Source organism: Anomaloglossus baeobatrachus, chromosome 10, assembly GCF_048569485.1.
Source record: "Anomaloglossus baeobatrachus isolate aAnoBae1 chromosome 10, aAnoBae1.hap1, whole genome shotgun sequence".
NCBI classification, from domain to species: domain Eukaryota; kingdom Metazoa; phylum Chordata; class Amphibia; order Anura; family Aromobatidae; genus Anomaloglossus; species Anomaloglossus baeobatrachus.
In genome coordinates this window covers 51,634,310-51,648,968 of record NC_134362.1, presented here as the reverse complement: position 1 = coordinate 51,648,968, position 14,659 = coordinate 51,634,310, and the positions used below count along the sequence as shown (strand labels likewise).

The 14,659-nt window shown below is 41.3% G+C and overlaps 2 protein-coding genes across 3 annotated transcripts in view; one reads left to right on the top strand and one right to left on the bottom strand.

Moving 5' to 3' along the window:
* MACROD1 (mono-ADP ribosylhydrolase 1) overlaps positions 1-14,659 on the bottom strand; it is a 1,024,390-nt gene that overhangs the window by 306,595 nt on the left and 703,136 nt on the right. The gene's annotated exons all lie outside the window — the stretch shown is intronic.
* Positions 1-14,659, top strand: part of FLRT1 (fibronectin leucine rich transmembrane protein 1) — a 293,497-nt gene that overhangs the window by 103,292 nt on the left and 175,546 nt on the right. The window contains exon 2 of the mRNA XM_075326646.1: positions 2,159-2,251. The gene's annotated coding sequence lies outside the window, so the exon portion shown is untranslated. The remainder of the gene's footprint in view (positions 1-2,158; positions 2,252-14,659) is intronic.

Here is a 14,659-nt window from a genome sequence, read left to right as displayed (position 1 = left end):
GTTAAAGTGCAGTGAACAGGAGATTTCTATAAATACTATCCACTTTGTTGGAAGTGTAAGATGCTGTGATTTTGGAGCAGCGAAAATATGCAGCGTCAAAAACTGTCCAAAAGCGAATTCTGGGAACTTAACCTAAAGCTGTACAACCCCCCCCCCCCAAAAAAAAAAACTACACAAAACCTATGCAATAGGAATAACTAAGTCTTTCCCATTTTGTCTCATAGTAAATTTCTGGCTCATTGCATATTAATGTGTAATTAAAATTAGCCTATACAAAATCATGTTAAAGCACCTCTCCAAGAGTTGTTTTTTTTTAATTTCACCTCTGGAGTGTCGCTTTAATTCTAAGTCCTCTGCCCCCTGTCTTATAGTCACCCTCCCCCATCTTCATCTGTTCTCTGCACCACTACGGTCGGCCTTCAATAATTTGTGACCTGCTGGTTGCTTTGGTGATTCATAGAGCGCGCCGGAGGTCATAACTCAAAACAAGTCTATGAGAGCCTCATTCTGTCTCTCATAGACTTACATTGAGAGCTTCTGTTGTAACTTCTGACCATTCAAAAGTTGTGGGACAGGAGTGATGGCGAAAAAGGGTTAAAACATGGTGCAGAGGGATTTAAAACACCACTCCAGTGATGAAAAATAAAACGAAGCCCTGCACCGATGCTTTAAGAAGGTCCATTAAATACATAAACCAATAGGAACCTAATTTGATGGACCTGAAACAATCATATCTGCACTATAGGCAAGAATATTATTGTTGCACCTGCCCAAGTATATTTTCCTAAAAAATACCGATATCCTGGCTGCATATTACCAGGTTAGCAGTAATTGCCGGTAGTTGGGGAGTTTGCAGGTGCCTCACATCTTCACACGTACAGAGATTAGCAGCTGTCTGTCAGACAGAGAAGGTAACACAAACACTAGGTAGGAAAAGAGTCATCGCTCCTGCCGGGGACTGATCCGGTATCAATCTCTCCTTCGTACATTTTACTTCCCAAATTCATTTGTAGCAGCCAATCCAAGCAGCTCAGCAGAAAATGCCGGAGTTCAGTGATTATATCATTGGCTTCCTTTATTACTGTTTCTGTCATTTTCTTGCATTCGAGAGTGTTTCCATCTTGGACATTCAAGGAATATCCTTTGGGTATGAAAGATGCAGGTCCAACCTGGGGAACCGACCTCTATCTGAAGATGGGGTAGCCAGGTGGCTCAGTGGTTAACACTGCACGGAGGCTCAGTGTTTAGCATGGCAAGGTGGCACAGTGGTTAGCACTGCACAGTGGCTCAGTGGTTTGCATGACACGGTGGCTCAGTGGTTAGCACGGCACAGTAGCTCATTGGTTAGCACGGCACAGTGGCTCAGTAGTTAGCACTGCACAGTGGATCAGTGATTAGCACGGCACGGTAGCTCAGTGGTTAGCATGGCATGGTAGCTCAGTGATTAGCACTGCTCAGTGGTTAGCACGTCACGGTGTCTTAGTGGTTAGCACTGCACAGTGGCTCAGGGGTTAGCACGGCACGGTGGCTCAGTGGTTAGCACGGCACGGTGGCCCACTGCTTAGCACGACACGGTGGCTCAGTGGTTAGCACTGCTGCTTTGCAGCGCTGGGGCCCTGGGTCCAATCCCACCAAGGACAACATCTCAAAGGAGTTTGTATGTTTTCCCCGTGTTTGCATGGGTTTCCTCCATTTTCCACCATACTCCATAGACCTACCAATAGGGAATTTATAGATTTTGAGCCCCAATGGGGATAGTGATGATGTCTGTAAAGATCTGAGGAATATCAGCAAGTTAAACAAATAAGAATGGAGCCTGACACAGTATGCAACGAGAGCACGTTATCGGGATAGATGCAGGTTCCACTTTCAGGACCCACATCTATCATATATTTGTGACATATGCAAGAGGTGGAAATAACTCTGACTCCAATGTTGGCCATGTTGTGGGACAAACAGTTACCTCTCCAGGGTCCACACTAATATTTGGCTCTGCTGAGAGATCATATGTTTTCAATAGGGGCGCAAAGCTAGCCGGTTGGGGGGAGAGTCGCGGGGCCCCATATGCCTTATATTGTCAGCTGATGACTAATATGCCCTGATAGAACATAAACAGCTTGTCTCACGATGACAAAACCTATTCTTAATTTTTCGACAGGTCTCACGTGCGGAGGCTGGCCCTGCTTGTCACAGCTATACAGTTTGATGCCGGAGGTCTGGTGTGGCAGACTGTGGACGACGGTGGCAGATGGTATTTTGTTACTTATTACATTTTATAGGGCTGTTATCAATACTATTTCCTAAATACAACACATTAGCCCTGATTCATCATTACAGGGTGTTTTATAAAGTTGTTTTTTGTCTTATCTTTATTATCTTATATATACGGTATATATATACTGTGTATATATATACATATATATATATATATATATATATATATACACACGGTGTGTGTGTATATATATATATATATATATATACATAAAGTTAGGTCCAGAAATATTTGGACAGTGACACAATTTTGGCGAGTTGGGCTCTGCATGCCACCACATTGGATTTGAAATGAAATCTCTACAACAGAATTCAAGTGCAGATTGTAACGTTTAATTTGAAGGTTTGAACAAAAATATCTGATAGAAATTGTAGGAATTGTACACATTTCTTTACAAACACTCCACATTTTAGGAGGTCAAAAGTAATTGGACAAATAAACCAAACCCAAAAAAAGTTTTTATTTTCAATATTTTGTTGCGAATCCTTTGGAGGCAATCACTGCCTTAAGTCTGGAACCCATGGACATCACCAAACGCTGGGTTTCCTCCTTCTTAATGCTTTGCCAGGCCTTTACAGCCGCAGCCTTCAGGTCTTGCTTGTTTGTGGGTCTTTCCGTCTTAAGTCTGGATTTGAGCAAGTGAAATGTATGCTCAATTGGGTTAAGATCTGGTGATTGACTTGGCCATTGCAGAATGTTCCACTTTTTTGCACTCATGAACTCCTGGGTAGCTTTGGCTGTATGCTCGGGGTCATTGTCCATCTGTACTATGAAGCGCCGTCCGATCAACTTTGCGGCATTTGGCTGAATCTGGGCTGAAAGTATATCCCGGTACACTTCAGAATTCATCCGGCTACTCTTGTCTGCTGTTATGTCATCAATAAACACAAGTGACCCAGTGCCATTGAAAGCCATGCATGCCCATGCCATCACGTTGCCTCCACCATGTTTTACAGAGGATGTGATGTGCCTTGGATCATGTGCCGTTCCCTTTCTTCTTCAAACTTTTTTCTTCCCATCATTCTGGTACAGGTTGATCTTTGTCTCATCTGTCCATAGAATACTTTTCCAGAACTGAGCTGGCTTCATGAGGTGTTTTTCAGCAAATTTAACTCTGGCCTGTCTATTTTTGGAATTGATGAATAGTTTGCATCTAGATGTGAACCCTTTGTATTTACTTTCATGGAGTCTTCTCTTTACTGTTGACTTAGAGACAGATACACCTACTTCACTGAGAGTGTTCTGGACTTCAGTTGATGTTGTGAACGGGTTCTTCTTCACCAAAGAAGGTATGCGGCGATCATCCACCACTGTTGTCATCCGTGGACGCCCAGGCCTTTTTGAGTTCCCAAGCTCACCAGTCAATTCCTTTTTTCTCAGAATGTACCCGACTGTTGATTTTGCTACTCCAAGCATGTCTACTATCTCTCTGATGGATTTTTTCTTTTTTTTCAGCCTCAGGATGTTCTGCTTCACCTCAATTGAGAGTTCCTTAGAACGCATGTTGTCTGGTCACAGCAACAGCTTCCAAATGCAAAACCACACACCTGTAATCAACCCCAGACCTTTTAACTACTTCATTGATTACAGGTTAACGAGGGAGACGCCTTCAGAGTTAATTGCAGCCCTTAGAGTCCCTTGTCCAATTACTTTTGGTCCCTTGAAAAAGAGGAGGCTATGCATTACAGAGCTATGATTCCTAAACCCTTTCTCCGATTTGGATGTGAAAACTCTCATATTGCAGCTGGGAGTGTGCACTTTCAGCCCATATTATATATATATATATAATTGAATTTCTGAACATGTTTTTGTAAACAGCTAAAATAACAAATCTTGTGTCACTGTCCAATTATTTCTGGACCTAACTGTATATATATATATATATATAATATATATAAATATATATACGGTATATATACACGGTGTGCATATATATATATATATATATATATATATATAAAAACATATATATATACACAGTATATACGGTGTGTATATATATATATATATATGTACCCAGTGTATACGATATATATATATATATATATTTATTTATTTTTTTTATTTATTTTTTTAGATTAATGATTTTGCCCCCAATTCATTAATATGAGAACACAATGTGTAATTAATTGGCACGATTTCAAAGATCCTTATTTATTGGCTCTACTTTTCCTTTTTAGAGTAAAATGTCTCATGATCCTTTCAATAATACTTTAAAATGTTGCACTTTAGTCTTTAACTGCACCAAAAAAAAGCAAAAAGTTAGATTTTGTATTCTACTAGGGCATTGCTTAAAATGTGAAAAATTGGAAATGACGAATAAAGGCTAACAAATCTGGATTACCAAAGCCGCGTCGGTAATGCCATACAAAAAAAATCATGAAAGACAGTAAGGTTAATGCATATAGGACCTGTCACTTGCTAAAAAAAAAAAAAATAATTGTAATTACCTTGTAAAAATTCCTTAGCTCTCCTAATTCTACCTCGTTTTTACGTTTTATATTACATCACTCCATTTCAGAGGTATTCACATCTATTGATTTTGGAGCGCAGTATGTGAAATCTCTGCTTGTAGTACAATTGGGCACTTCTTCAGTCTTCTCAGGGATATGCACTTTCACCGCTCCCTCCCAGCTCGGTAGCTGATCTATCAATCTCAGATAGTGCCGAACTTTGATTGGCAGTGTCTGGGATTGAAGAATGAAAGAGCACAAATCCTGAGAAGACTCTAAAGAAGAGTCTGCAAGCAGAGATTTCACATGTTGCCCTTTAAAAGCAACACATGTGGACATCTTTGCAATGGAGTGATGCAATGAAAATATAAAAATGGAACAAATAGAGGAGCTCAGGGATTTTTTACAACATATTTAACTTGCTGTAGGTTTTTGTAAGCAGGTTTTTTGGCGAATAACTGTGCGTTGTTAAATTTTCCCCTCAAAACATAGTCTATGATGTTCCCTTACTCAAATGAGGTGTCTGTGCAAAATTTTGTAATTGTAAATTCGATGGTGAGGATTCCTTTACCGGACATAGACACATGCATACACATACACACATACACTACAGTTTAAAAGTTTGGAGTCACCCGGACAGTTTTGTCTTTTCCATGAAAAATCCTACTTTTATTTATCAAATTGGCTGCATAATGAATAGAAAGACATTGACGAGGTTAGAAATAATGATTTTTACTTGAAATAATAATTTTCTCCTTCGCACTTTGCTTTCGGCACAGAATGCTCCTTTGCAGCAATTCTAGCTTTGCAGACCTTTGGCATTCTAGCTGTTAATTTGCGGAGGTAATCTGGAGATATTTCCCCCCATGCTTCCCCCTCTCACAAGTTGGATTGTCTTGATGGGCACTTTTTGCACCATACGGTCAAGCTGCTCCCACAACAGCTCTGTAGGGTTAGATCTGGTGACTGTGCTGGCCACTCCATTACAGATAGAATACCAGCTGCCCGCTTCTTCCCTAAATAGTTCATGCATAATTTGGAGGTGCGCATTGGGTCATTGTCCTGGTGTAGGATGAAATTGGCTCCAATCAAGCGCTGTCCACAGGGTATGGCATGGGATTTCAAAAAGGAGTGATAGTCTTCCTTATTCAAAATCCCTTTTACCTTGGACAAATCTCCCACTTTACCAGCACCAAAGCAACCCCAGACCATCACATTACTTCCACCATGCTTGACAGATGACGTCAGGCAGTCTTCCAGCATCCTTTCAGTAGTTCTGTGTCTCACAAATGTTCTTCTGTGTGATCCAAACACCTCAAACTACGATTCGTCTGTCCATAACACTTTTTTCCAATCTTCCTCTGTCCAATGTCTGTGTTCTTTTGCCCATATTAATCTTTTCCTTTTATTAGCCAGTCTCAGATATGGCTTTTTCTTTGCCACTCTGCTCTGAAGGCCAGCATCCCGGAGTCGCCTCTTCACAGTAGACGTTGACACTGGTGTTTTGCGGGTACTATTTATTGAAGGTGCCAGTTGAGGACCTGTGAGGCATCGATTTCTCACACTAGAGACTCTAATGTACTTGTCCTGTTGCTCAGTTGTGCAGCGCGGCCTCCCACTTCTCTTTCTACTCTGGTTAGAGCCTGTTTGTGCTCTCCTCTGAAGGGAGTAGTACGTTGTAGGAAATCTTCAGTTTCTTGGCAATTTCTCACATGGAATATTTTCATTTCTAAGAACAAGAATAGACTGTCGCGTTTCACATGAAAGTTCTCTTTTTCTGGCCATTTTGAGAGTTTAATGGAACCAACAAATGTAATGCTCCAGATTCTCAACTAGCTCAAAGGAAGGTCGGTTTTATAGCTTCTCTAATCAGCAAAACTGTTTTCAGCTATGCTAACATACTTGCACAAGGGTTTTGAAGGGATTTCTAAACATCTATTAGCCTTATAACACAGTTAGCAAACACAATGTACCATTAGAGCAGTGGTGGTTCTTGGAAATGGGCCTCTATAAACCTATGTAGATATTGCATTCAAAACCAGACGTTTGCAGCTAGAATAGTCATTTACCAAATTAACAATGTATAGAGGGGATTTCGGTTTAATTTAATGTTAGCTTCATTGAAAAAAAAAGTGCTTTTCTTTCAGAAATAAGGAAATATGTAAGTGACCCTAAAGTTTTCAACTGTAGTGTACATACATACATACACACACACACACACACACACACACACACACACATACATATACACACATACATACATACATACATAAAAACACTCAGATTTACATATTAGAAGAATATAATGGATGAGTAAGTGAAGCATGAGGATGTTTTCTTGTGAATGGCATCTAATGAGTATGTCTATATTGTAATGACTGGGGCCAGGTGCTAATGACCTACAAATGCATATACCACAGTTAGTACAATAGCCACTAAGGTCTCTCTGATGGAGGGATCACAATGTCTTTGTTTGGTGCAAATTTATGTTCTTCCTTAGTGTCCTGTAAATCTCTCTATTGTCCATCTAGTATGGGTTGTTGTCTTCTAGCTAAAGCAGATCTTGTCCTGTGGGTTGATAATATCCTGGAAGATTTGTATCTACGGCATTTGAGACTTGGGATACTAATAATAAAAAAAATGAAGCTAAAATTGGTATTTTTCAGACAAATTTGTGTACAGTAGACATTTCTGTAAACCAGATATTAAAAAATAACCATGAGCTAGATGAAAGACTCCATAGATTGTGATAACATATGATCTATGGTACAAATTAGTAATTGGTGGGTTGACTTTATGAAATAGTTTTCCTACTACAGTGTGTCCACCCATATCCTGTCAACCACTATTAACTTGAGAACGGCAGCAGCTATAGGCATAGAAGTGGTGTCTAGGTATAGTAAAGTAGCCATGCGCTATGCAATGAAACCACCTATAGCACCTACTTTGTGGAAAACAACGGAGTTAGCATTTTTATCTCAAAAACGGAACGAGATAGAGAAAAAAAGTGAATTACAAAGTTGTAGGGCATCATCAATTCAATACGAATCGACACATTGCATACAGAAATGCTATGATTAGAACGTGTAAAACTCACAAGGCTGCGGACGTGAAGCGATACCTTATGGAGACCTTCCTACAAGTCATTGAGTATGGTGGCTGCATGGAGTGGCCTCCACGCTGTCTTGCTAAATTCTACTAAAAAGGGGGCTGAAAGCCCGTACTTACGAAGCGCTCACTGATATCCTAATCAGGCACGAATACTAATATTCTTTATAGCAAGCTACTATTTATTTTAATAGCACATGAATAGTCAATGGTACATAGGCATTAGAACTACTTTTTAGTCATAGAATCTTATACAATAACAGAAATATGCATCAACATTACCGTTATGTTGTAGCAATCCTTCTCATCGGAGGGACTTGATTAATGAGTAGGAAACAACATGGCATCTTGCATCACATGAACAGTGCATCCACTTGAGCGTCCTGGAAAATGTCCCTAATCATTAAGCGAGTCCGGTGTATTTTTATAGGAAAACTTTGTATGTCGTGTGCACTGAGTGGTGAATTAGTGACCAGCATGTGACAGCTGAGTCATGTTCATGTAACTTGACCACAAGCTGCTGTGGGCACCAGCAGCTTCCAGCACATTTCCTGCACATTTAGCCAGTTGACAACTGGTCGACCACAGTTTCCTGGAGATATTGCAAGTTGACATGAATTTTACAGGCCAGCTTCCTGGCACCTGTTGTCAAATAACCACGAATTTCCTGACTGTGGAACTGTAAACGTTACTTCCTCTTTATCGTGGTTTTGCTTAAGATCTGTTTGACACGTATTCTTTGGTCATAGTGAAATAGGTTCAACCAGAGGACATCTCTCTCTGATACTGAATTATTTATGGATCAAATAATATCTGGGATCACTATCTTTTGATTATGATCCCTATCTAATCACACTCATTCTTTCAGTCATATCACATTGGTATCACACACGTTCACCTGACCTGACCCCATTGGCATTGGACTTCTTTCTGAGGTCACATCAAACAGCAGGTGTATGCGACCCCTCCGTCAACATTGCAGGACCTACGACAACATATCACAGATCCTTGTGCAAACGTGTCACCTACCATATTGCACAACGTGCAGCAAGACACAGTATGCTGTCCAGAGTCCAGATGTGCATTGCAGCTGACGGTGGCCACTTTGAGCATCAAAGTTAAATGAGCGCCATGTGCGTGACCAGCATTCAATGTTTTGGGGGGGTCATGGGTTTCATATCATAGCATTTCTGTATGCAAGGTGTCGATTCGTATTGAATTGATGATGCCCTACAATTTTTTTAATTCACTTTTTTTCTCTATCTCATTCCGTTTTCGAGATAAAAATGCTAACTCCCTTGTTTTTCACCAGGTGGCGCTATAGGTGGTTTCATTGCGTAGCGCATAGCTACTTTACTATACCTAGACACCACTTCTATGCCTATAGCTGCCGCCGTTCTTAAGTTAATGGCGGTGGACAGGATATGGGTGGACACACTGTATATAGATTGATAACTGATCCATTTATCTCTACTGTTGACATTTCATGGACGTAGCTTTTGGGATGTTCTAAAAGTTTTCGTTAGTAGTACGTTTTACTATGATAATACAAAATATAGGTTTTGGAAAAGATAAAAGATCTCTGCTCTTTACATAATTTCACAGTATTCTACACGTTTACCTAGAAAGTCTTTTTTGCTTATTCTGAATACTAGCGTGTTTTCTAACTCTTTCCGGCTGGTCGTTGGCATATGTCTGCAGTTTTTGGATATTCTGCAATCTGACCGAACAGCTTTGCCCTAGTTCTCACATCGCTTACAGAAAACTCACAGCATTATGAATTTTGCTTAAAAAAGTAAATAGATAAAACTTTACAGTTCTGTCCTCACTCTGTCATAGTTTCATCATTTTTTTTTCCATGTAAAAAGCTGATAAATGTTCTTATACTTATTGCTATAGAATTTTTGAAACTTTATTATTTATTTTTATCTTATTGTGCCTAAATAAAAAACAAAAATCCTTCAGGAGCTTAATCTATTTATTGGAATCTATTAATACTCATCGTGTTTCCTTTTCGATTAGATAAAAACTGCTGATTCTTGTATTTGTCGTGAAGCTAAATATCTGAAGAATCACTCAATTTTTTTATTGATTTAGTTATGATATTATTTTTGTCTCAGATTCACGCATGAAAGGAAAACATATGTGCATTATTTCCCATTCTTAGAAAATACGCCAATATTTAGAATCATTCTTTGATTAGTTAACAAGTTAAATTGTTTAGCACCGTTTTCTATGATGAGCAAATAGGAAACGGATTTTATGAGGCCAGTCTGAGAACTGATGGATTATACTACATATGTGCAGAAAATGCATATATGCTTTTACTTTCTCCTTTATCTTGGTATTATTGCACATATAGAACACTCATAACAAATTAAACAAAGTCTTCTCTATTAAAGATGAGCAAACCCGAGGATTAGTGTTTGTACAAAATAGAGAATTTACAAAGAAACCCAGCAAAAAACAAAGTTTGGGTTCGGAGATCGGGTGCTTTACATTTGCAAACTACTCATGAGAGCATCACTATGCTTGGGAATGCTCAGTCCAGTGCAAGCTGCTTTCAGTGTTTGATTGGCTTGCACTGGGGGTAACAATAGCGTGATCAGATGTAATGTGCAACCAAACAAACAAAAAAAAAAAAAACAAATAAAAAAATAATGTCTGTCTCTTTACCTATCTGTCTCTTTCCCTGTCTGCCTCTGTCTCTATCCCTGTCTGCCTCTGTCTCTTTTCCTGTCTGCCTCTGTCTCTTTTCCTGTCTGTCTCTGTCTCTTTTCCTGTCTGTCTCTCTGTCTCTTTTCCTGTCTGTCTCTGTCTCTTTTCCTGTCTGCCTCTGTCTCTTTCACTGTCTGCCTCTGTCTCTTTCACTGTCTGCCTCTGTCTCTTTCCCTGTCTGCCTCTGTCTCTTTCCCTGTCTGTCTCTGTCGCTTTCCTTATCTGTCTTTGTCTCTGTTCCTGTCTGTCACTGTCTGCCTCTTTCGCTGTCTCTCTGTGTCTGTCAGTTTGTCTCTGTATGTCTCAGTCTGTCTCTGTCCATCTGTCTGTCCGTCACTCCACAGAAATCATATTACCGCACACATAAGCTTCTTATACTAAGAATGTCCAATCACAGCTCCTATTAATGACTTTAATGTGAGGAGGTGAGCGCCATTGACTTTAATGTGAGGAGGTTTTTTGGTGAATAACTGTAAAGCACAGGTTTAAATTTTCCCTTCAAAACATAGTCTATGATGTTCCCTGAGTCAAATGAGATGGCTGTGCAAAATGTTTTAATTGTAAATGTGATGGTGCGGAATCCTTTAGCGGACATACATACACACATATATACACACATACACTCAGCTTTATATATTAGATATAGGCATATGTTTGACGAATCTGTCTGGAGCTCGTCATTTTGATGACCCTAGCAAACAGTGCATGCAGCTTTTTTCAGGCTGTCAAAATGATGACTAGCGGTCAATATTTGATTGGTGTTTGCAGAATTGGAGATTTTCGAGTGATGGTGGGACTGTGGAAGGTTGGAGGTAAGTATGCAAAGGAGGAGCTCAGCTCCCCCGGTAAATGCATCACCTGGGTCCTCTCTCTGGGGGCCGGTGCAGGGAGGTCGGCTCCGTGTTCAAAGAGGCAAAGTCTGGAAATAGAAAAAAGTTGTTTCCAGCGTCACGTCCAAGAAATAAGGTTAAAAACCAATTTTATTCCATATCTTACTTGTGCAAATCTAGCAGGAGATGTCTAAGACTACGAACCTCTTTTAGGTGTGAAACGCGTAAGACATTGTTTTATACTTCGTGGACGTCCATGCAACCTAGTGCTGGTTTTAACGTAACCTAAACAAACTTTCCTATGACCGGAAAGGGGTCCACAAGAAATATAGAACCTAAAATTATGTAGCCCCAAGTTACCAATAAATAGAGGTGGGGATACAAAAAGAGAGGACCACGGATAATCAGAGTGAAATACAAATTTTATTAAATGTAAATTTAAAGGTGATACAGGACACACAGTGGTGGCAGGCTAGATGGAAACAGCCTGCCAGAAAACAACCCACAGCAGTACCAGGACACACCACCAGATGGCAAAAACCTGCTGACAGGCAGCAATATAATGGAGGATTGTACAGAGTGTAAAATGGCCCGTGAAAAGTCAAATAGGGACAGTGTAAAGTAAACAGTTTATGTAGGAGATCTGTAGAATCCCATAAAAGTCCCAATGGCAAGGGGGCATAAGTAGTTAATCAGTATTACCTTGCGTCATGTCAGAGCAGAGATGGTGGATGTGTCCGGGCGTGGGGGCGGGGCCTCGACGCGCGTTTCACCAAAGGCTTCGTCAGGAGGCGCCATCTAGCCTGCCACCACTGTGTGTCCTGTATCACCTTTAAATTTACATTTAATAAAATTTGTATTTCACTCTGATTATCCGTGGTCCTCTCTTTTTGTATCCCCACCTCTATTTATTGGTAACTTGGGGCTACATAATTTTAGGTTCTCTAGTGCTGGTTTTAACCTTATGGAATAAAATTGTTTTTTAACATTATTTCTTGGACATGATGCTGGAAACAACTTTTTCTATTGGTAAAGGTTTGAGGGGTAGAGGCAGAGCTGTGGTGGAGGCGGAGTCTGAAGGTGTCCTGAAAATTTTGTCAGTATGGGGCCCTGAAATTCCTGTTGACAGCCTTGAGTCCGGGTCCCAAACCGAACATTATCTAAAGTCCTGCTGAGCCCGCCAAACCGAACTTCCACATGTTCTTACATCCCTACTCTCTCTAGGTCTTCTGTTGGACCCTTGGAATCTATTGTATCTAGGACTCATTATAGTCAGCCTTGGCTTATTGGAGGAACCTTAATCTGGCCAGTTCCACCCCCCAATAGGATACTGATATGAATCAGCTTCACTTCACATCATGTTCATAAACCATCATCGTTCAGACCTTGTCCCCCATGTCATCGTTTTTTGCCAAAATATTGTCAAATGATATACGCTGGTCTAGCAAGCATCACCATGCAATTTTTGTTTCTCAAAGTATACTACAGCATAGTATATAGAGCTGAAGAAAAATATTTGTGCTGCCATAGTCCAGCATCCAGTCCAATCCACCTTGGTAGTGTTCACTAGCGTGCCCGGCATCCTCAGACAATCATCCTGTGCATCAGTTGTACTTGACTTTGCAGGGCTTAGTAGGTGAATGTGCCACCCAGAATGCTTTGCTAAGGATGCCAGGCTCAAAAAATGAAGATGGCCTGTCACGGAGGAATGAACACTGGACAGGGGCAGCGTGAATCTTTTTGCTTAACTGTCCTAGTGTACTACCGTATGATTTTTCTGTACTGAGGGGCGCACAATAAAACCTATTTCACTTAGTAATTTACATTCTATACATCTGTGAGTACTGCATATATATTTATCTGAAATCGATTCAGATAGTCTGAAACGTTAAACTTCTCTATAGAGTAACTGTAAGGATTATGCTGAAATGATGATGAGAATTATGACAGTTATTCATGTCAGTCAGCTACTCCGTGATGTCACCCCTTCCCTTCCTGCTGCTTGGAGATCCAGCAAATGTAAAACTCAAGGTGTCAAAATCCAATTAGGCCAGGTCTTGATCCAGCACACCCCTTGCGGAGTGAATTGCCCTACACAGGAGGTGGAAGGGGAGCTCCAGGTTTATAACCTAACTTCAGAATTGACTTGACTCCTGTGGTTGCTCACCGGTAGTCCGCTCCCCGGCGTATAGGTGCCATAGGAGCCCGTTTTGCCCACAGGCGCTGGCCCTTGGATCATTAGCCTGTAGCGGTGGCTGTATATCCTCTCTGGGTGGACGGTTGCCTTCAATCGCGACTTGGTTGTTAGGAAACCCCTGGTGTTCCTGTCACACTCGGATTTGACTAGTGACGGCGGCTCCAAGCCTGGTCGGGGTCCGATTGCCCTGCCTGTGTGCTTAGCTTCACTCCGTTCCCCGGTCCGGTACCGGTGGGCCGACGCCCGACCCCGGTCCTTACGGCTCTGCTGAGTTCCACCAACTCCTGCAGACGGCCACCATCGTCTGCCAACCTTGCTGTCAGTGTCCGGGCCCCAACCCAGACACTTGAAGTACATGTCCCCCTACTTTCACCTCCAAAAACTATCTGACACTTTTCCCGCCTCCAGGTCTGTGAACTCCTCGGTGGGTGGGGCCAACTGCCTGGCTCCGCCCCACCTGGTGTGTACATCAGACTCTGGAGGGAGGCAACAAGGGTTTTTGTATGGCTGGTGTAACTGCCTAGGGTGGGGGTGTGTGTGTTGGTATGTATGTGACTACCTGGCTAGTCCAGGGCGTCACAGTAGTACAACTGGGCGCTTCTTCAGTCTTCTCGGGGACATGCTGAAATGATGATGAAAATGATGACAGTTATTCATGTCAGTCAGCTACTCCGTGATGTCACCCCTTCCCTTCCTGCTGCTTGGAGACCCAGCAAATGTAAAACTCAAGGTGTCAAAATCCAATTAGGCCAGGTCTTGATCCAGCACACCCCCTGCAGAGTGAATTGCCCTACACAGGAGGTGGGAGGGGAGCTCCAGGTTTATAACCTAACTTCAGAATTCCGCAGCCTTTCGGTGCCGTTAGAAAAGTTTCATTATTGGGGAGTGCGTCGCCCAAACAACTTAGATAGGCACATTTTCATATTCCTGAGGGCCAGACGCACGTAACACACATTTCGGCAAAATTGTATGATGTGCGTAGCCCTCCATAATTAATAACTGGCCACAGGAAGCCCGCATGACTCTCATATTTCCTATCAAAACGGAGATCAATTCACAACAACAAAAATGAGGGTCA